Genomic DNA, 27,063 nt, shown 5'->3' with positions numbered 1-27,063 from the left:
ACGGTCGCTATAAGTCAGCCGTGACGCGCAGCCCGCCGAAGCATTGACCGGCTGTTGCAGTTGCAACTGCATTGAAATTCCTCACGGTCCGGGCACCCTCGAATCGACCCGAGTAGAGTCGTCCTGGTTTTTTTGCGAAACTTGACCGGACGCATGAACTTGCGGCTCCAACGAATTCATTGCTGTCACATTTCCCGTTCATATTGCCACTCTTACCGGCTTAATGTCGTTTCGGAAGCTGCGACGCGACGAGGAGAACGATTTTATATTGGCGCATATTTAATGGAATTACATATTCCCGATGCATAGAAAAGTTTATAAAATTCTACATAAAGTTTTAACGCACTCTCGCATAATTAATTAAATTCGCAGTAACCAACATACAACGATTTAAATGTTTCCTTATTTGCTTATAGCTATTGTATATTAACTTTTAATTTTTGTGAAATTGCTTTATTTACACGCAATTTATTATAACCGCGATTCCGCGGTTTTATTATAACGAATTTACCAGTTTGTTATTAATTTTTATTAACACTTTTGTTCGAGCTTATCACTTTCTTACACCAGTAATGTATAACCATCAGCCGCGGTTATCAATGCCATTCAAAACGGAAGTTTCTTTTTCATATTATTCTGCAAAATTCACTAGGACAAATGATAATGTCAGATTGTGTTGACAAACAGCATCCGTTAAATACGCCTTGAAAATTTCACTGAAAAACTGCAGCGCTGTCAAGATTACGTACCGAATCATTTTTTCAGCACTCTCCCGGAAGTAAAACTTATGTTCGGACGTCGCACGATTTTCGCGACGCAAATAAATAACGTTTGTCTCATTCGTTCGTTCTTTCCTTCTTTCTTCTCGTTTTTAGAACGGAGCTCTAGCGGCTTCGGGCTTGCGACTGAGTAAATATTCGTCGTCCGTCTAATTTTCCGTTCCCTCTCCTCGCGTTCGTCGCTCTGTTGCAACTTTGGTTGTCTGGTTATTTACCTGTCTTTTCTCCTCTCTTTCTCCCTCTTTTTTATTTTCTCTTTTTCCCTATTTCTCATATCCTTGCTTCGGAACATACGAAAATGACAACTTGGTACGACAAATAAAAAAAAAACAAATAAAAAAAGAGAGAAAAGACCGCGAGAGGTCCAAATTTACTTTCGAAAGAGTACTTGAATACCCAAATGGCTGGGAGCACTTTGGCTCGATGTTTTCAATCGATCTAGGATTTTCTGGCCTAAAATGCAAACCCCATCCCTCGTGCTTTTTGTTCTATTTTCATTTGATGATATCTCGTTGTTCGTCAGTTTCGACAACCGAAATAGAGAACAAAGGAAAACGCGGAAAGGGGAAATGGGGAAAAGAGAGAAAGAAAGAACTAACATCGAGATAAATAGTGCTTCAGAAAATACCGCATATATAATCATTGTACGCTTTTTTAAAGCGCGGAGTATGGTGCATTTAAAAGTATGACTCCCCCTCGGCATTTTCAAACGTCGTTTGACTAATAACAAAGTGATATTGGATGAAATATCATACGCGGTAATAATCTCATTGTTTTCTTTCGAATGCCCTTCTCGTTTCTTTGATGCTCATGCTGTTTCTTCTGTTTTTCTCTTCAAAACAAAGCGACAAAACATCAAAGGCTAAGAGCAGACGGACAGTTTAAGCCATTCAATACCGGTCCTTTATTTGTTCAGACAAAAGTTTGTATACTTTATGTCAAAATCAGTATTGTGACACACCTCGCAAATCGTAATGAGTATAGGTATGACTAATCTCATATTGATTTAAGGGTTAATAACAATCTAAAAATTGATGTTGATAAGCTTCACGATTATTTCTCGCGGCAGAGGAACCACGGCATCTTATCAGCATTTTTAATTACCTTTACCCGAGATTGTCGGCCTCCCTAATTCAGCTTTCAACGAGCGACTCTGCCGACCCTCCGGCCGCATTTGTGGACAATCGTCTTTCGAAATTCCAGAAGAGAACGGAGGAAAAACCGAAATGAAACTTCGTGGATTGGGCCACGGTAGAAGTAATATAACTTACGGAAAAGTTAGTTCACGGAGTGACGCTTGGGGTGGAGAAAGGGGAGATAAGGGGCAATAAATAATATCTTCCGATTAAAGAGAGACGGTGCTTCCGACTGCGCTATTAAATTGATCCTAAAAATCTATCATCTCGTCTCGAAAGTGTAATATTTATCTCAATAGCATTATTTTTTTATGATTAAAATTGAGAGTAATTTATCGCGAAAAATCTTCGTGTGAGACAAAATGACACATTTTGCGCTAATTTTTATCAAACTAATTTGTTTTATTTTCGGAATAGTAGGTACTGCGTTAAGATAAAATAAAATCAAGAATTATTTTACATCGAATTCGCTTACAAAACGTGCTGGTTTCAGCCAACACGACGAACGACTCTTCGAAAATAGACGCGCACCCTGGCAGTTGCCGGGCGTTATTTCATTCTCGAAATTGACAGCGGCATTGATTTTCCGACGCAACCACGTGCCAGTATCACGGTCGAAATAAAACTCGGATGAAATCGGATTCTCGTGACTAGAAAACGCGCGGCCAATCGACGAAAGATTGAGCGCAATATTCGGCGGTCGGAAATAACGGAACGTTTATTGTACGTTCCTCTACGCGAGAGCTCTCGCACTCACGGATCAAACCTGAAGGGTAATTCTGGGTCTCCGGGCGTACTCCGAATGGTATTTGCGCGCGGAAGGGGTGGTTGCTCGGGAGAGGACGCGTGTTCCCAAGTGCAGGAATACTGAATGGTCCCGCGCGCCGTACCATTCAAACGCAGACAGCAACGGCCGACACGGGCCGGGCGGCGGGGTCGGCGCAGGGTTAAAGATCGATGTCTCGATTCTCCGGCGCGATACACCGCGAAATTACCTTCCAGGTGAGGCCTGTCGTTCCCATGGAAACCAAGCTAGCCCTGGCTCCCTCTCCCCCCCCACTCCTCTCTCTTGCTCTTGCTCTCTCTTGTTCTCTCTCTCCTTGGTCAAGACAATCTACATTCTCACCCATCCGATCGCCGGGAAAGCGTCCTCGCGAAATGAGATGTGTGCTCATCGTCGTGACCCTTACGCGTCCGATCTCGTTACGAAGCAGCGGAGAGCGAGCATTTCGCCGGCTTTGACTGCCCGTTTTGGTCGTCCGCTGATTGTTACCGCCTACGACAATCCATACCGTTACGATTATTTGTATGCGTTCAGGTAATAACGCTAACGAGTAATGACTGGGCACTGATCACTCGAGTGCCCAGTTGGTACAAACCAAATTAACCGATCGCTCGTCGGATAACGACCGTTGACTTTTCATCCCGAAGCGTGGCTAATTAGCTAATTCGATACGGAGATACGATGGCAGGAAGCGTGTACGCCCTTAATGAGATAATAATTTGCATATTAATGCTCCCCATCGGAAATTCACTCTCGGCTTAGCACGATGTAACGCGCGAAATTTTATCCGCGTTAAAACAACGACCGCTTCGCGTCCTCGCCGTTAATCGCCTTGGCTGTTGATTAAAAATCGAAAGCTACAGCGCACCAAGAATTACCCGGCGCTACACGTTCTGATCGACATTAATTATTCCTTGGAATTAATGGAATAGCTATAGAGAGCCGCGTCCGGTACGTTGCAGCATATTTCAAATAACACGATATTCCCGGTACTACTAGCAACATATTTTTTCATCGAACGTTAACAATTTCTCCAGAGTATATAACAATGTCGGAGGTAACGAAAAGAGTAATCGTTCGATTTCCAGTGGCGCGGAGCGCCGTCCTTTCGCCATGTATCCCACGACACAACCGATCGCGAAGAAGCGGAGACTCTTCAAAAAGTCACACCAAGGTGCCAAGACGCGCGCCGTATCGCGCTGGCACACGCGGCGTACATCGAGATATAAAAAGTCGCGACGTCCACCCTCCTTCCCCCTCCCTCCCCCCTCCCCGGTATGCAACGTCCCTCCGTCGATGTGAGACCAAGTGCCGACCGACGAATGTACTCACCGAGATAATTTTCGAGACGTCTCGGGGATCGGGTTCGTCCTTGCCAACATGACGTCAGCTCTAATCCTCGCCTTCGAGGAGTGTCGTTTCGAAGTCGGATTTACCCCGTCTGAATTCCGAAGAGGGTCTACCCTTCAGTTGACACGTGTGCGTGCCCCTCTTTCGAGAGGATCGATAGAGGAACGACCACGCATCTTATCCCTGCATGAAAAGAGAGAGAGAGAAGAGAAAGGGAGTCCCTTTGAGGGTCTTTTCTTCCTCTTTTTCATCTTTTTTCCCTTCCTCGCTATATATTTAATTACCTATTTGAACGTTCCATCTAACTTTCAATTTCGAAGCTATCTCGCGTCATCCCAAGAAATATCCTCTTTCTTCTTCTGATTGTCAATCCATCTCTCTGCTGCTATGTATAGTCTGAAAATACTTCAAACGGATAATCTATATTGATTCTTTTACTTATCCAATTGCATCTACATTAATCCCTTCCAATTCGAGTTTCGAAAAAGTTTCAGCGATTTGTATTTCTGGAGTTTACTGACGAAATAAATTAAATAACCAATAACGGAATAAATTACCTTTGTATTGTGTAACTTTACAGAAACTTTTGATTCACCAGATCGCGCTCTTTTATTAACATAAAGAATTAAATATCTATTTTTTACTCAAATATTTTATATATTTAAATGATTTAAGTTCATTGATCAGAATTATCGTTTTTACAATATTACGGAAATGTTATTATATTTGGAGTCTCTGAAGCTCCCGCTCGAGATATATCGCTAAAATATAACGTGCCTAGTATTTGTGGAAATTAATCAATTATTATTTATTTCTTAATGTTTTAATTTTTTTATACTTTATATTTTTTCCCCATTGTATGTGCTGAAATATTTGCATATTTCCACGATATCTGAGCAATTTGCAAGATTTCAACGTTAATAAATGTACGTGTACGGCGTACGCCGTTTCCATTAATGGGTCAGTATCGAGCTTTCAGCATTATAATCACTCGTTTCCCGAAAATATCCGAAAATATATTATTTGTCGGCTTAGCTAACTGAGCTGTTGTGAAAGGAGAGATCAGTACCTCTTTCTCTCACGGCATCCTCGCATCCTGTTCCGCGGATATCGCGGAAATGTCGGCAGCTTGTCGGACATAACGAGGCATTCCGAGCAAATCGTCCCATAATACAGTTACATTCTCGTCACGAGACTATAGAATCTACAGAAAAGATATTTCGAAGCGTCATATCCTTGCAGTGCATCGACTCCATAGTTTACTGCAGCTCCGTTTACATTTAGCGGATAGCAATCCTTTACATGTACCCACTTTTAACTCTATAATGCACACCCTGCCTTTCCCGGCGAGGAAATAATTCTTCGACGAGAAATATATATATATATTCTTCCCGTAATGCTTTCCCACATATTTCTCCGCGGACAAATTTTCTTCTTTATAAAGGAGAGTACATTCTTTTAACGACGTGTGCGCTTTAAATTAAAACCTACTTTCTTTGTAACCGGTTAATTGTTATCGGTATCGCAGAGGGTTTGTTTCTCATGTTCTCTCGACGACCTGATTCTGTTAAACAAACAGTGCTCGCGGCAGATCACTGAATGCGAAATAGATCGTCGTTTAACGGTTTAACCCGCTCCTCGGTGGTCGTCTACGTTTTATATATGTTGTATCACATACATCTATACACACACGCACACAGCGCAGCGGCCCTAGAAGGGTCACAGTGATATCAAGACGGAAATCTCGATATGCAGATGAGGAAGGTTGAATATAGAGAGCGAGAACCTGATGGACCAATCGTGGCGGAGGTCCGCGACTCTCTTTTCTCTTTCTCTCTCCTGTTCACCCTCCAGGGGTGAATTTCTCATTTTCTTCATCCCTCCACTGTAGAATATTCAATCGCTCATCCTCTCCGTTTCGTCAGCCAAGCGTGTGTGCGAAATTCAAGCGGGCTCCTTCACGAAGTTTCACCCTTTTAGCTGAACCAAAAGCCATACCTTCTCTCCCTTCGTTTCAAATGGCCGAATATCTTCTCTTCTCGACTTCGCCTCGATTTTTCAGTTGCATTTTTCCCGGCCAGGTCGCTAATGACTCCATTCGGACTTGACACCTGGGGTATGCAAATGTCTCACAATGAAAACGTTAGCCCGGTGAATAAGAAATAAGCGCGCGACGGCAAAATTGAAGATCGTAATTGAAAGGAGCGCTCATTATTAAATTAGCCGGGATCTCATGAATTTTGCATTCGACGGGAAAAATGCATCGGTCGCGTTTTTTTTTTACAATATTCATAATATTCGACGATAAGAAGAACTTTTCTTTCGATCTAAAGTTTTTTTTATCAATATTAATTACGGTATTGCCGCGTCGTCGAGTCTCGCGGTGAATTTTGCATCTGTGATTATTCGGCAGCCCGGCAATCAACCGATGTAAAACAATTATAGCACAGCGCGAAGGGGGCTGAACATAACCGCCCTCTGATTACGCGCTTGACCGCACAGGATACGCCGCCGCACGCTAATTACATTGTAATATTCAGGTAAATGGTATTTCAAAAAACTGCGCGACAACGCCGACCGTCGGCTTCGTCGTTGTATAGAAAATGCTAATTACATAGCTGCTTTGGGCACGTCCAGTGTAGTTAATTCAAAATGTCGTATTAACACCGTGTTTGGCGAACCGCGGGTCTCGCCGCGCAATTTAACCCGAGCATTTTTTTTTATGGTCCTCGGCTACAAATTAAATCTTTTTTGCTCTCGCAGAGAAGTTTTCTCCTGTCCCGTTAATTATCCGTAGCGTCTATGAGCGCGCGCGCGCGCGGGCGGGCGTGCATTTTATCCATTGTACATAGCTCATCCACCCATATAAATGCTAATGAAGAGCGCGTTTATTCTTTATCCGTCTAGTTTCATTTCCGTCTCAGTCGTGTCTCCTAAATTCTATTTACGTAACTCACAACAATTAAATAATTTTGATTTTTGTTTCTACATTTCCATCAGTAAGTCGCGTCATTTCGAATCTGCTTCGAAGAACATTTAAACGAGGTCCCCTCGAATGGAATAACGCAATCAGCTTCCTCTACGGCCAGGGTTTGTTAGTGCTTTTCTCCCAGCAATGCGGATTTTCGCAGGTTGATGAAAGAGCGAACTCAGCGCGATAGCGAGGTGAATAGACGAGAGAGCAGAACATGTGCTAATAAAATGGATATTACGAGTACTGAAATCCGAAAAAATGTCGAGTTGCTTACTGATGTTCCTGCCGATGTATTCTGCGTCTACTCGTCCTAATGACGAACGCGGATTATACGACGCGATCTATTTCGTAAACGCGTAAGTATTTTTCGCTGAGCCGTTTCGACCGTTAAAATGTCGGAGTGCGATGAAAAAGGACCATTCTAAGGGAGAAGCCCTTGGTCGAGATTTATTGCCGATCTAAAAGCGACGATTCTTCAGTGTCAGTTTTTCCTTCGACAAAAATAGAAGAAAAATTTTAACGAAAGGGAATAGAATAATAAAATACTTATTCCGAGAATTTTGATTTGCTTTATAACGCGTCGAAGACCGAAATTTCTTCTGCCCGATGCATGCGGAATTACTTCGCTAATGAAATTTACATAAAAGGTATGCTGGTCACGCTCTTCTCTGACATTTCGAATTGAAAGCAGGGCCTAACTGAAACTATCTCCAAAGGTCGGCGACGGTTATGTCCGTAAAGCGGATACGTCTCACGTTATCTGTTTTTCACATCAGTCCGTGCCTAGAAAATTGTCAAAAAATCCTCGAAGATGGATCGCGGGTAAATAAAACGACATTCCCATAGGGACTACAGAAAAGTGAAAGTATCTTGTTCGGGCAAGACTAAGTTCCGTGACTTTCCGCGCGTCTCCCGATATAACGTCGCGACATAAAATGTGTAACTTTCTGGGATTTTTATCTTTCTTAATTACGAACTCGCGTATATACTTCTTGCCGGTGCGAATGTTTCTCCCTTGATAAGAACGCACGACGGACGACGAAGAAAGCAGAGCATGCGAAATTGCTACCGTCGACGTTACTACAATATTTCAATGTAGAAATATAATATAATATTCAAGGCAAAATAATGAAACGCTATTTCCGTGCCGGGCTTCTCGCCTTTCTTTAACGGGCTTCTCAGTTTATTTACATTCTTCCAGCATTTCTTCGTTCGCGTTTTCCTCTCTTATATGGCGCTTTCACATCTCATCAAAATCGTCGATGATCGGTCTTTGTCGGTTATCGTTATGGATTTTTCGATGAGTAAAAGAAGCTTCAGTATATACTCGATTATTTAGCTCGTTCTATTTGCACTATTTTTCTATACTTGTTTTGCGTACCATTACTTTTTGTACACTTTAATTGTCATCGCACGTTATGTTTCAGTCTTTTCCAGTAAGATTATTATTCAGAAAAACATCTAAATTTAACGAGAAATAGCTAAAATTAATACATTTTTTTCTCTTAGGTGCAAACTCATTAATTAATCCGAGATATAACAATAGAAATGTAAAATATTTTATAATTAATCCTTTAAAACCGTAAAATTTGTACACGACCAATAAAGGATCTACAAAAAATTGTGCTAAAAATTAGCACTGAAACGCATGCGACATTCGTAGATCTCTCGTAGATTGGGGATTTCATTGAACGAAGGGGAGAAAAAAAACGCGCGGACCGAGTGACCCGATCGAACCAGAAATTGGCCCGGCTATCCGTCCTTTTTAATCACCCTTGTTAATTACTAACGGTTTTCTCTTCAGCAACTGGCTTTTCCGTATATTCGCCTCCACTCATCATCGCACGCTCGTCCCCACCGAACGATCGTCAAAGTAACTTTTTTCTAGCGGAAAATGAAAATATTATAGATTCATCCTCGCTCTCGTAATTTCTGTTGTACGTTCGAAAGAAAGTGGACTAATGGCTTAAATCCAAAAGGACGTATTTTTAATCTTTAATACGTTTCTTTTTTTATAAGCAAAGACAAAGTAACGCGCATTACTGTCTCATTTATTTCTCAGCGATTACTTTTCGCGAAGCGTGTCGTTGTCTTCTCGAGTATTTTAAGAAACTTCGGTTTTCACATAAGAGCTATATATGTGACTAGCTTGGAGTTTAATTTCCAAAGATTGAAGAGAGAGAGAGAGAGAGAGAGAGAGAGAGAGAGAGAGAGAGAGAGAGAGAGAGAGAGAGAGAGAGAGAGAGAGAGAGAGAGAGAGAGAGAGGCGTAGAAAAGGTCAGCGTAACAAACATTGAATTTTATTTATGGCGAATTTCCAGATATTGATTTCCATAGCCGACGACATGTGTGCACCGCCGACGTTTTATTTCTATCGAGAGAGGAAAAAGCATCCTCGCCATAATGGATTACAGAATTACTCAAGATTCGCACCGCGTCTCGCGAAGCGGATAATCGGCTTTACGAAAAGGGGTCTCTTTCTTGCCCCGAGTATCGTCGGCTGCAGGTCGTCCGGTCGCGTAGATTTTGCCCACTTTCTTCGGTCTCCTCGCCTCGGATTAACTCGAAATGCGCTCACGGGGAAGGCGATTAATCGAATCGGAGAGTACGCGCGCGGATTCAAGTATAGAGTATTCCGCGAATTCGGTTGACGAAGCTTGTCTTGGCCTCGCGCCGCGCACATGTCACCGCACATTAGTAGCTGGGTGCTCAAGAGGGTGTGGGCTGCTGCCGTCGGAAATGCGGCAAGCTTTCTGCATTAACACATAGGTATTGAACCACGCGCGAACCTAACCACGTACTACTCGCGAATGCGAATGTAAGTAACCGAATAATGTGTATTCGCGTCTCTGACGTGAACTGGACATGTCAGGTCTTTACTAGAAGCGAAAGACCACTCTTGCGAGCCCTGTTTGACTATTCATAAGTACGGATACTGTATTCTGTCGCGTCGTACTTCTCTCCTCTCTCTGGTGGATTATAATTTCGTCCCGGGGTTGTATCTCCGGGGCGCGAAAATCCCGACGACGAAAACTGTGTTTAAATCTATCTCCGTCCAATTCGACGTGTATGTGTCCGTATTTTTTACCATTTTATTTAAATCAACGCTACTTGTCGCGCGACATGAGTGGAAAAAAATATTCCCGGCTCGGCTACGAGAACCGAGCTAAAAACGCTACGGCTTGCTTCAAGCGAGAGATTAATGAATCCCTATATTAATGGACGCCCGAGTAGCTTTCGACATTATCGACTAACGCTGCAATTGCTCCTTCCTCTCCCTCCCTCTCCTCTCTCTCTCGTCCTCTCTTTTTCTCTATGTATGTAACGTGACTCTGTATGCCCGTATGCACGTCGAACATCCTTTTCACGTGCTGAAGATTTCAATTCATCGTGAATTTAACGCGAACCGGAGACAAGAGAACTACGAAAGGATCGATCGAGGTTTGTTTGCCGAAAGCTTGCGCGCCGAACCCCGGAGGCGGCTGCATCCGCCTCTCTCTAAATATGCGATGTATTACTGGATGCCGCGCTCACTCTAACGATTTGCCATCGCTCACACGGTATCGCTTGCACCTCGTTTACGTTGCGCAAACGCGCGGTTATCGTCCGAAACAACACGCGATTTTCGCCACAGCCCCGGAGAGAACGTGGACAACGCAAACGTATGCGAATCCTCCCGTGACCGATGAAGAAACGAACCATGTACCTTCCGAGAATATCTCATACTATACAGCGGTATACCCTATGTCATTGTTGTTAAAAAATATCCTAACATATTTTAGATCATCGGTTATTTGTCTGGGCAGTCAAGCATTATTTTAGACGGTCAATAATATTATGTACTGAAAGCATTTGAAGAATTGAAATACACACACACATATATATATATATATAATTCACACGTTGAAATGGCATATAAAATAGATCATTTAAAGTGGAGTTGAGTTTTTATTTTAAAGAATTTTCACGAGATAAAATCGTATTTAAATTATTTAAATTCACTTTAGACGATCTATAATTCATCAGATTTTAAGATAGAATCCTACTTATAATGAATTTTTTTATTCACTCTTGATTATTTGATTGCAGATTTGTTCATCCATATTAAATCTCTTTTATACGATCATGCGCCTTTTTGTGTTTGATAAACTTCAAGTTATATATTTTTCTGTATAAGTAACATATATAACTCCCTATAAAATGTTATGTTATAACCTCTTTATTTTTCTATATTGTATATGTGGGTGTGCCCGGTTCAAAGTTACGGTAAGGTATTAAGAAGTTTCTAACACCGTATGGCATCGTTACCGCGGAAAGGACTAGTCTTTACGATGGCATCCGCAGTTAAAGATTAACGTAAGAAGTATACGCACGACCAAAAACTTGGCTTTATATTCGCGCCGTTACTTATGCAAATGCCCGCCGGAACGTGAAACTTATTAAAGCTCGCCTACAGGCGTCAGCGTCAGGAAAGCCGCCTCCTCGCGCGCCTTATTGCAGGGAGACAAAACTTTGACAGTTGCTATTGGGTGGCGTATAGGAACGTGGATGGCTTCGTAGAATAATAACAAGATACCGATATATATACCTAACGTTTCCCTTTTCATATTTCCAACATTATGAATCCTCGTCGCGTTGTCGCAGAAGCGGCAAGATGCAAAGTGTTGGTACTGGCGAAGAAGAGAAGATTATACTTGCAAGAGAGTACATATTTCCGTGCTATCGACTTACTAGTAAGTGTATGTACAAGAAACATTCTCCGAGAATGACGACGAGATAATGACTTTCCCGAATCGAATCCCCCGATATATTTTATAGTCTTGCAAACTTGGACGAAATCGCACCTTACACATACATATCCGTTATCATATAAATAAAACGGATACTCCCGTGTAAGAACTTCCGGGCGCAAAAGCAAAGTTGCGCAAAATAAGCCCCGGCCCCGCGTTCGCTGCGCGCCACTTGGAACTTTCTAATCAGGCCGCTATTGATGAGGTGAAGAACGAGGAAGGAGCGGACAATATTAACCCACGATAGTCGAGCTCGGTGGCCAAATAGAGTAACTTAATTGTTTCTCCCCACTAACCGTGCCGGTAATGGCTTAGCCGAGGGCGTATTTTGCTAACTAAAGTTTCTCAGACGCAGTTGGAGCCCGGTAGGATAGGGCGCGGATAGTTTATTCGGTGCGCACAAGAGGTATCAAAGGAGATTCTCGGTCCATTACTTTTCTCATGTAATCCCTTACCGTGTGTAACTGAGCGGATTCCCAGATTGCCAGTTTGTCAGCTTATCAAGGGTGCGAAGCGCGTGCCGAGAACTATCAATAATTCTGCACTCCAGAAATAGGATAACATTTCCCATGACGCAGGGGAGTTTACGTTTCTCGCTTTGGAAAACGCAACAAATTAAGGGTATTCAGTGATCGCAGAAGCGTAAGTGTCGGAATCGTCACTTTAGGTCAGCACAAAGTTTCAGGGCAGGACTGCAATTAGCCGACTGGTTCGTACAAGTTGGTGTCCGAGCCGGGCGTTGACGCGAAAGAGAACGAAGAGGGAAAGGCAAAGGGCGGCAGAATGTGTCCACGTCCGTGTCCAAATGAGAAACGTGCGAGCAAGTTCTAAAATTAATCCTTTCATTTAAATGCGCGGTAGGATGGTCGAGCTAGTAGATAATCATTGAATCTTGCGTCTGATTTGCGGTCGTATAAAATTATATAATCGCGTATCTTCCTTTAGAAGTGATGTAATAATGCCGCCGCTTGGTCTTAACAATTCTCTGAACGAATCGGAAAATAGTTAAGGACGAAAGAATATTTCGCGCGAGTTTAACGAGTTTATCTCAGATGCCACAGGTGCTAGCGGCCCCCGCGACGTGAGATATCTCGTCATCGAGATATCGCGTCAGAAATCGCGATTATTTTTTACGTCTAGACACTCTAGACGAACGCGCCCGAGAATAATTATCGCGAAATCTCTACACCTACACGAGACATTCTACGTTAAATTCTCTCGCGCATCGTTCACTCGGGCGCCCGGGTTTCATAATGTGCAAATGTAGTTTTCCGCTGGAAACGCAATTTCATTTTCCACGACAAGGAACGTACAACGAAAGAGACGGTGTAAAAAAAATTGCGTTGTACGAAGCGTCGGTGCAAAGTGTCGTTTACGCTCGCGTCGTTCGTTCTGAAATAATTGTAGTTTCGGCTGAATTAAATTAACAGTGCCATAATTATCGTGATGCTCTATTTATTTTTTTTAGAGAGGTTGTTTGTTTCAACGCGTCGCAGAAATATCGATCTTGACAATACTGCACTAACAAAAATAATAATAACAACGATAGGTAAATGAATGTAAATTAGACAGAAGACGATAAAAACAACACTTGTACAATTGGTTCCGGAAATTGAAGCGATATTTTTCCCATTCCGCCGCGGGCTTCAAAACTGCAGCCTTCGTGAAAGATACATAAATATTAAACCGTGGTAAACATTAATGCGACGTACAGCGGAATATTGTTTTGCGCGGAAAGGAACTTTCGCCCGCGATGATCTCGATGAAAAACATAATCGGGTCTAGTTTCCAGAAAACGATGCAAATAAATATCTTTCGCGCAGCATTAAACCGTCTACTGTTTCTTCGAGCACGTTACATTATGCGAAATTCTCTCTCTCTTTTTTTTTCTTTCTTCATGAGAGCTTTTTGCTTCAACATACATCGAGAAGCCCTTGAAAGGGATGAATGCTCTTTGGGAAGGAGTCTCTTTTTACCGCGTCTTGTTTCGGGCTGAAAAGGTGTTTTTAACCGTCGTTCTGCCACTGCCCCAACCAATCTGGTAAGAAGCCTGTATGCTAATACAGTCTCCTAGAAACCGCCGAAGAATTCACTTCGGGATTCATCGTAGGGATTCCGCATTGAGAATTGTCGTGTACGAATAAATTTGCTCCCCCAACGTCTCGGAAGGTCAGCACGATGGAGATTTCCTTCGTAACAATTCGGTCTTGGGCGACTTGATAAGAACCTTTACGAGGATACATTAAATAACGAAATGGCTTTCCGTTTTGGCCGAAACACTCTTCTCGCAATTCTATATTAAACACCAGCCGAGTTTGTACTGGGGTAATTCTATTATTCGTCCCAACAGAGAGTAGAATACATCTCCGAGGATTTGTGTCCTTTGGCTTTTATACATTTTATACATACCCCTTTTGACGGAAAATTTTAATTCGATTTCCCCACGAAAACGTATGCGCGACTCAATTCAATCGTATACGTCCGGGAACATAATCCGCTACAATATTGCAACGATTTCAACGCAGCGGGCACCACGCATGCGATCGATACCGCTGCGTCCGTGCCAGCTGACTTGACTGACTAATCCCGAATGCACGTGTGTGTACGTGCAGAAGAGACGTCACGTTGTTCGCGTAGGACAGTGCAAGGAGAATCCCGACGGCAAGAGAGACCCGCCAGAGCGGGAAATGTCCCCGAATGGCGGCGACGTCGGCGACGGTTTAATTGGCGACCCGCATCCTGTGGGCGCCACGAAATCGGGCGTCTCGGGATCAGGGAAAATATATCGAATTAGCGATGTATGCGCGCGCGAACACACAAATCTCACGTACTTGCGCGTTTCCACCGCGGCGTAATCTTAAACCGTGCCGATTCCGCTGTCTTACAACACGTCGCTCAAACGGGCGGACTACTAATTATTCGGAATTGTCGAGAACAGTTTGTGGGTCTCGACACAGTCGGTTCGCGAATACACGGCAATACAACTGGCTAATTCGCGTCATGAATGCTAATCGCTCGGGATTAATCCGGAATAACGCCCGGAGTTTTCTCCTTTGACTCGGAACCGTTGTTCGGACAAGTAATTAAGTACGCGACGATGAGCACCGGCATTATTTCAACACAATTGCGCGACGTGGGAGAACGGACCTAATTATGCGACGATAAACTAACTGCATATTTCTCGATAAAGCGAATTACGTCGGTGGGAAGATAATCGAAATGGGACTCGTGCGTATGATGGAGAAAATTGAGATGTTCAAGTTGTGACTAATAATATTGCGATGTGGAGGAATAATAACTGAGTTACTCGTGCTTTCGGGCAACAGTCGGGAAATTTAGTAGATATAGTATTTCAGGTGAATTTCTCTTTGCAGATGGAAATAAACGGAAATTGTTCTTTATTTTCATAAAGACTAAATTATCTTTTTCTATGCAAAATTATCGCACACACCTCACTCTTTTAATTTTTATTCTATTGTGAAAAGTTGGATTTTTTAAATGACAGGAAAGATAAGTCTGATGATGAATGAGCTTCGTGCAGAGTATATTTTATTAAAAGAAAACAACGTATAGTAAAAAAGTCGACATTTTCCGAAGAATATTCTGCATCTATCTATAACTAAATTTAAATTAACAATATGGAATATAATAACGAGATTATCAAAAAGCGTAAAGTGCTACGTTAATTCTGGAAAGAGAGGCCTCTCTATAAAACACTTTTATTTTATTACAAGTAATAAATATAATTTTGTGAAATAAGATATATGAACAAAATTCGGCGATCGCCACCAAGTTTTTTATATCAATAAAACACTTATTCTGCGAGTTATGAATCAAAATCACAATAGCAATAATTTATAATACGGGCATTTGAATTCTACATGGAGGAAAATCGGCGATACGCCGGCAGATCTCTCCGCGTCGCCACGCCGCGCCGGTTTGATGGCCGCAGGTACGAGTTTTCCGAAAATTAACGGCTACGTGCCTTATCTTCGGGACCTCCCTCTTTGCCTTGATATCCTCCAGAGGGAAAATTAAGCTATAGAAAAAGAAAAAGGGAGAGAACGAGAATCGCGCAAAGAAACGCGCCGGCATCCGGAATCCAGAGTTTCGATTGCTCAAGCCATTTGCTCCAAAGTAACTTTCGTACGTTCTGTTATTCTCTGTATAGTAAAAGAAGTCAGGCAGAGACTTGATCGCATCGTAGTTTTAAAGTTAAAATAAAATGTAATATTTATTATTTTGTCGAACATAATTATTGCGAGCAAGTAAAGTATCTTGATGCATGGACAAAGTGATGTTTTGTTATAATACAACAATAAACAGTGATCCGATATTTTCGCGAGACACAAGTGCGATTTATCGCACGTCATTAATTCCATTTTTTGGATATTTGATTTGAGAATCGAGCAGTGACACGATAAATCACGCGGAATTCGTCGCGTCGTTATTCAATACTAATTCACCGATGGCGCATTCGGCCGGCGCGACTGTAATTAATTCCATTATATAGAGCTGAACGTGATTACGCCGATATCTCGTGTAAAAGTACCCGCTCTTCGTGGCCCAAAATCTTATTAGTACCATTAAACGGACGCTCGAGCCCGTTTCCTAAAAGATATTAAACGAGATGAGTAGACGAGGACGCGAGCGCGAGGACGACGGGACAGAGACGTGTAATGGGATTTGTGGTTACTCTGGCCAGTTTGTGGTTGTACATCGCCGACACGTACACAACAACGAACCGCGACGACGAAGCCACTCCTTTGCTCTTCTCAATTATAAATACCAGGTAATTAATCCCGCGTGAGCTCTTAAATGCCAGAGTGCACGCTAGTCGCCGTTCATTCATTCGCCACGAATGTCAGAATGTCTTATCCATGGTGATCGTCAAACAGCCATCGTTCCATTATTTTTTCCGAGAACGCTGTAACGTAGACGAGAAAAATAGGCGTTCACGCGCGCGCGTGTCAGAAGCGATTGTCAGGATATGAAATGGACATTCCGAATCCTTTCCGCGGCTCGGGGATGAAATTGCCGGACAGATCGATCGGGACAGGCGGTTGCTTTCTAGATTGCCGCTATTCCGCAGAGAAAATGATTTCCCGTATTGGAGCGCATCATCGCCTCGTAGGGTGTCAACAAGGATCGGCATCGACGACCAACGATTTCGCTCGAGAGTAGACAGTGATAAACCGGAATAACTTACCAAAGATACAATATATGCGTGCGTGTGTGTGCCGTGAAGTGCACATGTGCGTATTCGCTTCATCTTCATCGACATTATTTTCCTCCATCTCTCGCAACGTGAAGGATCGACGTATTATTTTACTCGTATCTACTCGTTGCTCTGCGAATAATTTAAAAGAAGGCGAATAATTCCCGCGAGTCGTGTTTTTCGTTACAACGGAGATGAATCGTTGAGCGGTGATGTGCGCGACGATAGCTTGCGTTCGCAAGCACACCCGCGCCGCTGAAACCGCGCGCGAGCGATGGGATATTAATGCCTGGTTCAGCCGCGCATATACGCGTAATGAAACTGCGATGAAACCGTCGTGTCATCGGCAGAATTCATTTACCATACGCGCTCCTGGTATTCAGCTCGAGATTCCACTGCGAACAAAGCCATCGTCGTAACGGCGCGACGCTTTGTTGGGAGCGATGCTTTTATTCCCTGCAAAATCGAAAGCAGCCCAACAACCGAAATCCATCCAAATGGATCGCGGAGTCTTCGAGAATCTCGCGAGGAATGCGCGCGACTTGAATTTCCTTCTTCCAAAACTCCGGAATTTTCGCGACGTTGAAAACGGATAAATTTGTCTGCTCCGGGAGACGAGAGTCTCTCGCGCGAAAGCGATTGGGAACATAATTAATTCTTATTCGCGTTGATAAACAGCGCCGTCCATCTGCGACGCGACGCAACCGACGAGAAATCAGGACGTTTATTCGCGAATAAACGTTGGTTATTTTCGAAGCAATCGCTCAATTTTGAAAAATAAATTCCGTCAGGTTGACAAACTCTGTCGATAGCGGCGATAGCGATGGGACATATGTCGTGATAGCATAAAATAAAAGATAATTATAAAATATTTTTCTCTATCGGGGTGATGAATTTGACGAAAGTGTGAAATGTTGCGTTCGCTCGTTCGTCTCCTTCCTTCGACGATCCGCGTCAAAGAAGCCACGCCAGTAACAGGCAATAACTCGTCGGTTTCATTTCGCCGCGGAAAGTGCAAAAGCTCGTTTCCCGCGAGCGCAAACTCGACTTTATTCGAGCGAACTCGACATCTGCTCTGTGCATTCGCGCTCTGCGCATCGCGACCCTCCGATTTTCATTTACTCTATTCACGACAATCGTCAGAAAGACGGTATCTTTCGCGCAACAGTTCAGCGACATTAATTAACGGCACTTAAGTCATATCTACTTGATCGCTCTCGGTGAGAAACGCGGAGCTCGAAGCAGTGCTAATTTTCGCGTAGTTGCGTCCGATATGTCGCTTCTCACCCGCGTGTCCGCGTCCGTGACAATGATACGAATGCGATTTTAATTTTCATTTTGCAAATTAAACGCCGCGCGCATGTACAAATGTATCGAGCTTGACGGGCGGAAGCTTTCGCGTGAATACACCGTCACGCCGCGTCGCGCGCCGCGCGCCGCGCGCCGCGCGGATGCACCGTTGCGCGGACGCGCAAAATGCCACGTCTCTTTGCGGCACTTCTCTACATTGCAATGAGATAATGCAACAAAGATTAATTCCTTCCAGTACGGGGATTAATTCTCGTAGGTTAATGCGCATCATGGATTTACCGCATCGCGCGATGCACGATCGCGGCTGTGTACGGCCGTCCGAGAGAGAGAGAGAGAGAGAGAGAGTATCGCTTTACAAAACGGATTACGAATGTAATCCGACGGGATGAGATAGTCGCGTGGAGAGAAAAAGAAAAAACACCGTGATTCGACGCGCGAAGGCGCGACGTTGACGATAATTCGTCTGGAGCTCAGGAAACAATGATCCGGGTGAATAACAATCGGACGCCAATAAATCATGCTTCGGTAGAAGAGCGCGCTGATGCTCATCGGAACCGTCGTGATAAACGACAGAGTCTCGCGCGTCGATACTTTATCGTCAATTAAACAGAATTGCCGCGAATACCCGGCTTTCGTTTCGTGAAACGGCGCGACCGACGATAATGGCGCGTCATCGATGTTATTTTAAGTGCGTTTAAACTAAAAGACGTATATAATGCGCGCATCGCGGCAATTTGCAGTAAATCATCGATAATTAAACGGCATTATTACGCTTCGGCGTTGATTAATTGGACATGATCGACCGTCATTGGCATAATTTTCGAGAGGCAGCGCTTTATTCGGGCATCGGACCGAACTATTATTTTCTCATTCCCCTCTCATCTCCCTCCCTCATGTACTACTGTTTCGCCCGTGCGAAGATGCGGAAATATCCGCTTTCCCTGTTATCGATAGCCTTGTTGCTGGGAGCCTAGCACCATCCGATATATCCGACACGAAAACCGTCCGCTGATAATAAAAATAATACGAAAAAAAGAAGGGGAAAGAAAACGCGGACGCTCGAGAGATCGGAATGCGCCCCGTCTCCGCGCTAAAATTATATCGGATACTGGAAGAGGAATCGGAATCCGTCGAGATTAGATTGGGCATCGAAACAAGCGAGATTTCGCCGCTGAGAAACTAACGTTCCCTGCGGGGAATGGAGGGACGTACTAAATTTTTCGGTTGCAAAAAGTTTCTGGGACAAGCGATTCCACATAGAGGCATGTAACAACATGAAATTGTAACGACAGGAAGCTCCGTCGATTTCTGATTCGAGAGAGCGAAAGAATCTGATCGGATGATGTGTCTCCTCGTTCGGGCACCGGATTTCCGGATTTCCACGATTTCCGCGATTTTCACGTTCTCCACGGCCGCTGCGGAGTTAAGCAGGGCACACACACTTTTCGTAGAACGTAACAGTAAGGTTTCGAGTAATCGTGTTGCTCGATTCTTACTTCTACGGTTACAGACGGCCGAATCGAGCAACGCGATTGGTCGAAACCTTACTGTTACGTTCTACGAAAAGTGTGTGTGCCCTGCTTTATTGTTGTTTTGCGATTTGCGCGACGAGTACGTGCGCGCGCGCGCGCGCGCGCGCCCGCGCACGTCGTTAGGTATTCCCGGATGGCGTCCTAATTCACCGGTGGTTTCTCCAGGTAGAAATTCCGCATCCCGTAGAGAATTTAAAATTAGGGGAGGAAAAACTTCCGCGCGCGTTCGCGTTCGACGACGACGGGGTCAGAATTTCTTTCGTCTCTAGGGACATTCGCGCGCGTCCGTTAACTCCCTCACATTCTAATTTGGCCTGTTGGCCTATTTGAAGTAGCGGCTAACTTTACCAAATCGCTAAACCGAGAATACCGACTCGCGAAATTGAAATTAATGATTCCCTACTCGGCGCTCATCGCGATATCTTCGCTTAGGACGAGTGCGTGATTCTCTATAGTGTCGTCGTCTGCGCGAAAACGCGGGTAAAATTAACTTTCCCGCTGCGCAGAGGTATTTTTGTAATATGTGATGCCAACGGTGCGATCGTCTTCGATTGATGTAATTCTTCTCTTAAGAAATCTGTTGATGACAAAGACAAATAGATCATTCTTAGATGTAAATAGGTAACTGTTTTATTTTTGCACTATCCCTTGGACAAACTTACAAAATTGGAAGTCAGAAAGCTTACGACGGGAAATTAACAGATGTGCGGACCGGAAATGACTGTCCGTACATTACGGTTAGAAACGGCCGAGTTCGCGAAAACGATTTTGTTAAAGGAAATTAGTGTGCCGCCAAGAGAAATTATGGCTCGCACGGCGGCAGTGTCGGAATCCGACATTTCGATTCGATGTCCGATACGGGGGTAACTTTGTCAGCCGCGCGCGGTTACCGAAGTTGAAAACTCGTGTCCCTCGATTAGCTGAGAATTTCCAGCGTAAGGCGCCGCCATAATTCGGAGAGCATCGGCTAGTTTAATTAGAAGTACGTACGGGTGTCGATAACGTGATTATCGGACATTAACGAATGCCAGCTTGATACGCTCCCTAAGAATGAACACCAACCCTGTTCATATCTTTGGACGAATGCCAATAAATCTGAATGCGAATTGTAATTTAGTTTGCTTCGATTATGGATAGATCAGATATTTAAATAAGATCGGATGCTAAAATATGCGGGGAGGGCGCGAATCTACGGGCGATGATGATTAATGCAAAAATCGGCGATAAACTTCACGCGATAACGATCATCGCGATTCCCGGCTGTTGTTCCCAAGACACAAACAGCCGGCGGTGGTTTTTACGAGCGCCGTCGTTTTGCATCATCTTAAATGGACGCGGGAAGAATAAAACGAGCCTACCGACGCGATCTCTTGGGAGTCGCGTGTTCCAACGACTCTGTCACTCTCCTTCGTCATGTGGATCAAGCGGTCTTAAATGTGTCTCGCTTCGGCAAATATTACTCGTGAATGTGTAAGATGTTCCATCACACCGGGGTGGAAAACCTTAGGGTATGTGACAGACGAGGGGGAAACGATAAGGGGACATTATTTTGATGTTGAAGATAATAACTCTTTTTTTCCCGCATACATAACTTTTTTATATTTTATGTATATATGCATATATATGAAATATAATATATGTAAAAAATATATGTATATATATATATATATATAGTATATGTATATAAAATATATATACGTATATGTATACATTCTTTCTAAAATATTCTCATGCTCGCTTAACAACGGCGATGAATCCTCGATATACAGTTTCATAGGGATGTATTTCCTGGATCTTTATTTCACTCCCGATAAAATGTGATACGTGTTTGGGCAAGCTTTAATTAACACGATCGTTCCTCACGTTACCAGAGATACCGGGACCGTATGAACACGCTCGTAGCACGCTCGTTTATTCTGTCGACCGGGATTCATCGACAGCGGGACCTCACGGTGTACCGGCCAAAATTCCTGGAGCACACGATAATAACCGGACGGTTGACGTTCACGTCAACGCGCGCATTGTGCGTTACATCATGATTCATGCTTGGATTTCCAGTAATTAATGCATAGCCTCCGGAATGCCGCATAAGTCGAGTGTCAGTGTCGAAAAATTGATCGAGAAGATCTTCAAACCGCAATATCGTGAGAAAGATTTAATTTCCAATATAGAAAAAGAAAGGAGTGACATTTCTTTAAACAGTAGAGGAAATCTTCTACCAGTGGATTTAACTTAAAGTTCTTACTGCTCGATAGTACATCAGTTTTTATTGAATAATTATGATATCAAAAATATTTTCCTTTTCTTTTCAATTATCTCCAATTAATGCGGATTCTTTCACGCAGGAATGCGCTCGTTTATTTAAATTTTTGCGAAATTAGAGACTAACAAGACTTGACGATACTCGTGTAAGTCCATGCAAAGGGGATTGAATCACGTTAAATGCCTGCGATATCAGGTTATCGAATATATTCACGCATGGGAGACAGTTATCCGAGAAGACAGTCGAATTGTGGCGTCTACGATGTTGCAAAGCAGCGGAGAGTCGATTGTCGCCACAGACGCCGACGCGTTTTGGACCGTCAATGAGCGATGAACGGTTATTCTCTAAGGACACGCCATCGTTGCTCGCTATACAAACCGGAAAACTGTGCATATCATTGACATAACCCAACGCAGTTTCGTACGAAACGATCAAGAGCGATGAACACGAAATGAAATCCGGACCATTAGACGAGTTTCGTGAACATCACGAAGAAATTTTGCACCAGGAAGGGACTGGATTGAAGGATCTATCGACTTTACGATCGCTTTGCGTAATCAGATAGAAGTATCTTGAGAAAATGTAATTCATCAAACGATTTCTGAGAGAAGCGCGTCGTTGGGACTAAGTTTCAAAGTAATCCTCTTGACTTTTATTACGGCGAAGAGGAGCGTCTTCCAATCAGCAGTCGCGCGGAATCCGCAACCCGGAAATTCACGAGTTCTCTCACAAGTAATCACAATTATAGATCAACAAAGCTTGGTTAATTATAATTATTAAATAGATTTTACAAGTTTATAACGTAAATGATAAGATGGCGTAAAATACAAAAGACCGGAAAGAGTTTCGTTTTCCTTCATCGTAGAAAAAAAAGAGGGATGCATACCGCTCGATGGAGTATCAGTTTTCGATAAATATATGTATTATGAACAAATGGAAATTGTTTCTTGTTTGTATTTACGAAGAACCTTAAATTTGTATCGTTAATAAATATTACTGTCGTAGAATCCTTATTCAAAAGATAATAGAGACGCGTACGGGAATTAGAAAAGAAATCTCTAAATTGTACTTACGATTTAGAAAACGCCATTCTCAATCATGCCATTGTCTCCATCAAATCCTTCACATTTAAATAAGCCGATACTGTTGCGAATGCTTACTCCATTCACGTAGCGCGATCTGCATCCGTTCTGCATGAAGTCGCGCTCTCGATCTCTCGAGCAGGACGAAGAGAGCCGTTTGCGATTTCGAACGCCGTCAATAATCGTATCTTCGTCCTGTCGGAGTCCAAGGATCTTGCTTACCTCTCAGCAAGAGCGAGCACGAGCAGGCAGCCGCATAGGACAGGAAGACAGTAGCTGGACGATCCTGCTGGCTGCCTCGAGGGAAGCTCGCCCGGGCGGCATGGCTCCCACCTCTTCAGCTCGATCCTCCTGGCCGCTGTTGCCCGGCGAAGGATGTCTCACCGTTCGTCACTAATTCCCGGGTAACTCGTATCGCCACTCTCTGTACCGTCGGCAATTCGTGACTCCTGCGTCGCTTTTACGTGACCGCGCACACCATACGTCAGCAAGTAACGCCTGTTAGCAACAACCCTCCCCGCACCAGGAAGTCAGGCCGCGTCTCTCGCGAGGGTGACCTTACCGGGTGTCGTCGCACCACGTCGCGTCGCGCTACCTCTCATCGGAGACGCGGACGCCGCGCGATTCGTTCGATCGTCGACTCGACGAAGAGAAGACCGAGAAAGGAGAAGAAAGAGAGACAGGGAAAGAGAAAGAGAGGAGAGAGAAAGAGAGAGAAAGAAGGATAGAAAGAGAAAGAAAGAGAGAGAAAGAGAGATGTGCGATGCTGGCAGGACACGATAGAACACCACGGGGTAAGAACTTTGCGGTCGAAACAGATGTAATGATGATGACAACGACGGTGACGGCGGCGATGACGGCGATGCACCGTGCAGAGTTCGTATGACTGACGACAGGATCAGAGACGGAGAGAGGAGAGCACGGAGACCTGGGCACAGGACACGATGGCCCGGCCACTGCGCCGGCACTGAGGCTACGCCGCAGCCTCGGCCTCCTGGTACTCCCTCTTCCTCGCTTTCTCCTGCTGTCCCGCTCCCGTTCTGCCCGTCTCGCTCTCTCTCTCTCTCTCTCTCTCTCTCTCTCTCTCTCTTTCTCTCTGTAATACTCTTCCACCCCCGCCGCGGATCGCTCTCCCTTCCTCGCGCCGTTACTCGCGTGCTCTTTCTCTCGCGCGGCCATGCCATGGTCGGCAAATTTGGAGAACCCTCTTGGCGCGTGTGTATCAAGCTCCCTTTCCGTCTCTTCGTCTCTCTTCCTTCTTGCAACGCAAGCACGCGTCTCTTTTCGAGAGTCCAAATGAACTCTACTCTATAGCTTCTGAAAATTTATCCTCCGTCTCTTTTCGAAGGACCGCCACCCTTCCGCCATCGCCGCCACGTGAATTCCTCTCCCTCTGTTTTACGCGATTTCTCCCTCCGTCGACTGTCTCCAATTTGCTCGCGTTTCTCTCCGTTCATCTCTCCTTTCTGCCCCCCCCCCCTCTCTCTCTCTTTTTCTCCTACTTGCAACCTTCTCTTCCTTCTGTCCCATTCCTATTCGCGTTCCTCGTTTTTCCTCTTCCTCCGTTTCTAAAACTCTGTCTCATGTCTTCAGCGCCATCGTTTTCGTCTCTTTCTGGTCCGTTCTCGCGTTCACCGACTCGAAATACTTGCTCTCGCTTTCTCACAGTCGGTATCCACGTCGCTTTTCAGCCATCGCTGCTTTCTCTCTCTTTCCTGCACATCGTCCATCCCCTTTTAGTCGGACCGCTTGAATACCGCTTCCTTTCCTTCTATCTATGTGACTACTTCTCCTCTCCGTGTGACTTTTCTCTCTCTCTCTCTTCTCTTTTTCGTCTGTGTTTCATACGTCCTTCCCTAACTTGCGTATCCCTTCATCCCTCCATTCGCGCTTTCTGTCCTTCCTTCTCACCTACCATCGACTCCCCCACTAGCTGCGCGCGATTCCACTCCTCTCGCTTCCAGGATCTTCCATCCCTCTTCCATCCGTATCTCGTACCCTGACTTTCATCCCTTTCGTTCAACCCGACGCGCTCCCCTCCGCTTTTCCAACAGCGCCGCGATCCCGTGTTCTTTACATCTGTCGCGTTCCACCGCGGAAGTCAACCCTGTACCGTCGGAGGGTGCATCTTCTTCGCCCGGCGTGGACTGCTGGGCGCGGAAACCTTGCGACACATTCCTGAATCAAGTAAAATACAGACGTTCAGACTTTTATGTCCTCCTAAGAATAATACGCTATTTGCGGACGGACGAAGTACTCCTGATAATTTATATCGAACACACACTATGAAGCAGATACACACTATGAAGAAGGACACATGCATCATACATTTCAAAACGCTATTATTGCATTATTATAACAACGTTACGATATATAATTTCAAACATTATTATTCGAGGTAATTTTGACGAGGAAATAATACGTAGTAATTACAATTGCAATTGGAACTCGCTAGGAGGAACTTACGTGGCATTACATTGAAATGCCGGCGGTAATATCAGAAAGCGTACTTTCGTGCGGACTTTAGCGAGTTAATTAAAGGTTGCCGCGAGACCGTCGTGCGAAACGAAACGTGGAAATAATATCGTCCAGTTTTTCGCCTAACCGCAAACTGGATTCCCGCATTCCCTTGAAAATCAGCTTGACGATGACGTCCCTCACGGAATCCTCCTCGCGCCTCCACCTTCGCGCGCAAAATCAGAGCGAATCGCGAAATACCGTATCACGTTCTTCAATTAAACCGCGCACTGCTATTCAACCATTAATTCTCTTCCTCATTTTTTTCATTATCTTCACTTCTCTTCATAGAACACTTTGTTTAATTATAAATTAATAACAAAATTAATTTATTTTAATTTTATTTTATGGATATATATAGAAAGCTGGTTTTACATCTCGCGTTTAAAACTAAGTGTGATCAGGCTTCGACGTTTATTTGACGACAATGTCGATGAGAAAAATCTGAAGTTGAGAGCGCAAAAACCGATGGAGAAAAATGGAGTAAAGGGAATTGAAATGCGCGACGCTATGTTCTTAATCGATCATTAACTCCGTTTTAATCTCGCGAGGAATATTCATCGAGCTTTTTTTTATTCTGAGTGACCTAGCAGTTTCTTTTGTACTGAATGATCTAGTCTAGGGATGATCGTCATCTCAGATGAAAATTGACTTTTACGGAATTTATTATATCTTATCTATATCTTTCAGCTCAGATTTCTGCGCGGTTTTTCTCCTCTCACCTTTTCTCTTTTTTTCTCCTTCCCCCCTCTCTCTCTCTCCTCTCTTTCTTATTTTCTTCTTGAGCCAAGCAGCGCTGTGCCGAGATAAACGTTCGCGGATAACGGAATCGAGTTTCCTTATGCTTATTTAACTGCAAAATGGACGGAAGAGATTTTTGTAAGAATTCTTGCAATATGCTTCTTAAACTATTTTACTCAAATAAATATCCAATATGGTTCGATCGATCTTTTTAAGATTGAGATTTGGAGAAATATAAAATGCAGCTTTTCTCAAAGTTGAAGTTAGAAAAAAGTTTTCATCCGGTATTCATGGAAATTAAATATTTTTTCAAATATTGAAAGCCTTAGATTTCTCTTTTTGAATTTGTTATTATTTAATAGCGCAAAGTGAAATATTTTGAAGATATAAGAAAGTCTATACTGGCATTTTTTTAATCGACTACTGAAATCCGTTTTTATAAAATAATTTACAGTATTCTTATTATTTGCTACACTTAATTTGTTAATTTGTTTATAAAATTTTTTACTTTTATAACTAGCTCAATAATATTTTATGTGTTCTTTCATCTTCTAAAAATATATTCTTCTTTAAAAGTATTTTTGAA

The 27,063-nt window shown here is 43.7% G+C and overlaps 2 protein-coding genes across 5 annotated transcripts in view; one reads left to right on the top strand and one right to left on the bottom strand.

Annotated features, from left to right (window-relative positions):
- LOC139768693 (A-type potassium channel modulatory protein DPP6) overlaps positions 1-24,193 on the bottom strand; it is a 64,083-nt gene extending 39,890 nt beyond the window's left edge. For 2 of the 4 annotated variants that reach the window (XM_071699142.1, XM_071699146.1), the window contains exon 1: positions 23,442-24,193. The gene's annotated coding sequence lies outside the window, so the exon portion shown is untranslated. Of the gene's footprint in view, positions 1-749; positions 1,236-23,210; positions 23,409-23,441 lie in introns of those variants that run through there. The other 2 variants (XM_071699143.1, XM_071699144.1) reach the window with 2 other exon arrangements.
- Positions 1-27,063, top strand: part of Vari (MAGUK p55 subfamily member vari) — a 139,474-nt gene that overhangs the window by 78,218 nt on the left and 34,193 nt on the right. The gene's annotated exons all lie outside the window — the stretch shown is intronic.

The sequence above is a fragment of the Temnothorax nylanderi genome, unplaced genomic scaffold (genome assembly GCF_030848795.1).
Source record: "Temnothorax nylanderi isolate EJ_2023f unplaced genomic scaffold, tnyl_v1.0 TNYL_tig0017_pilon, whole genome shotgun sequence".
Lineage (NCBI taxonomy): Eukaryota > Metazoa > Arthropoda > Insecta > Hymenoptera > Formicidae > Temnothorax > Temnothorax nylanderi.
Note: the sequence above shows the minus strand (reverse complement) of the source record. Positions and strands in the feature narration are given on the sequence as shown.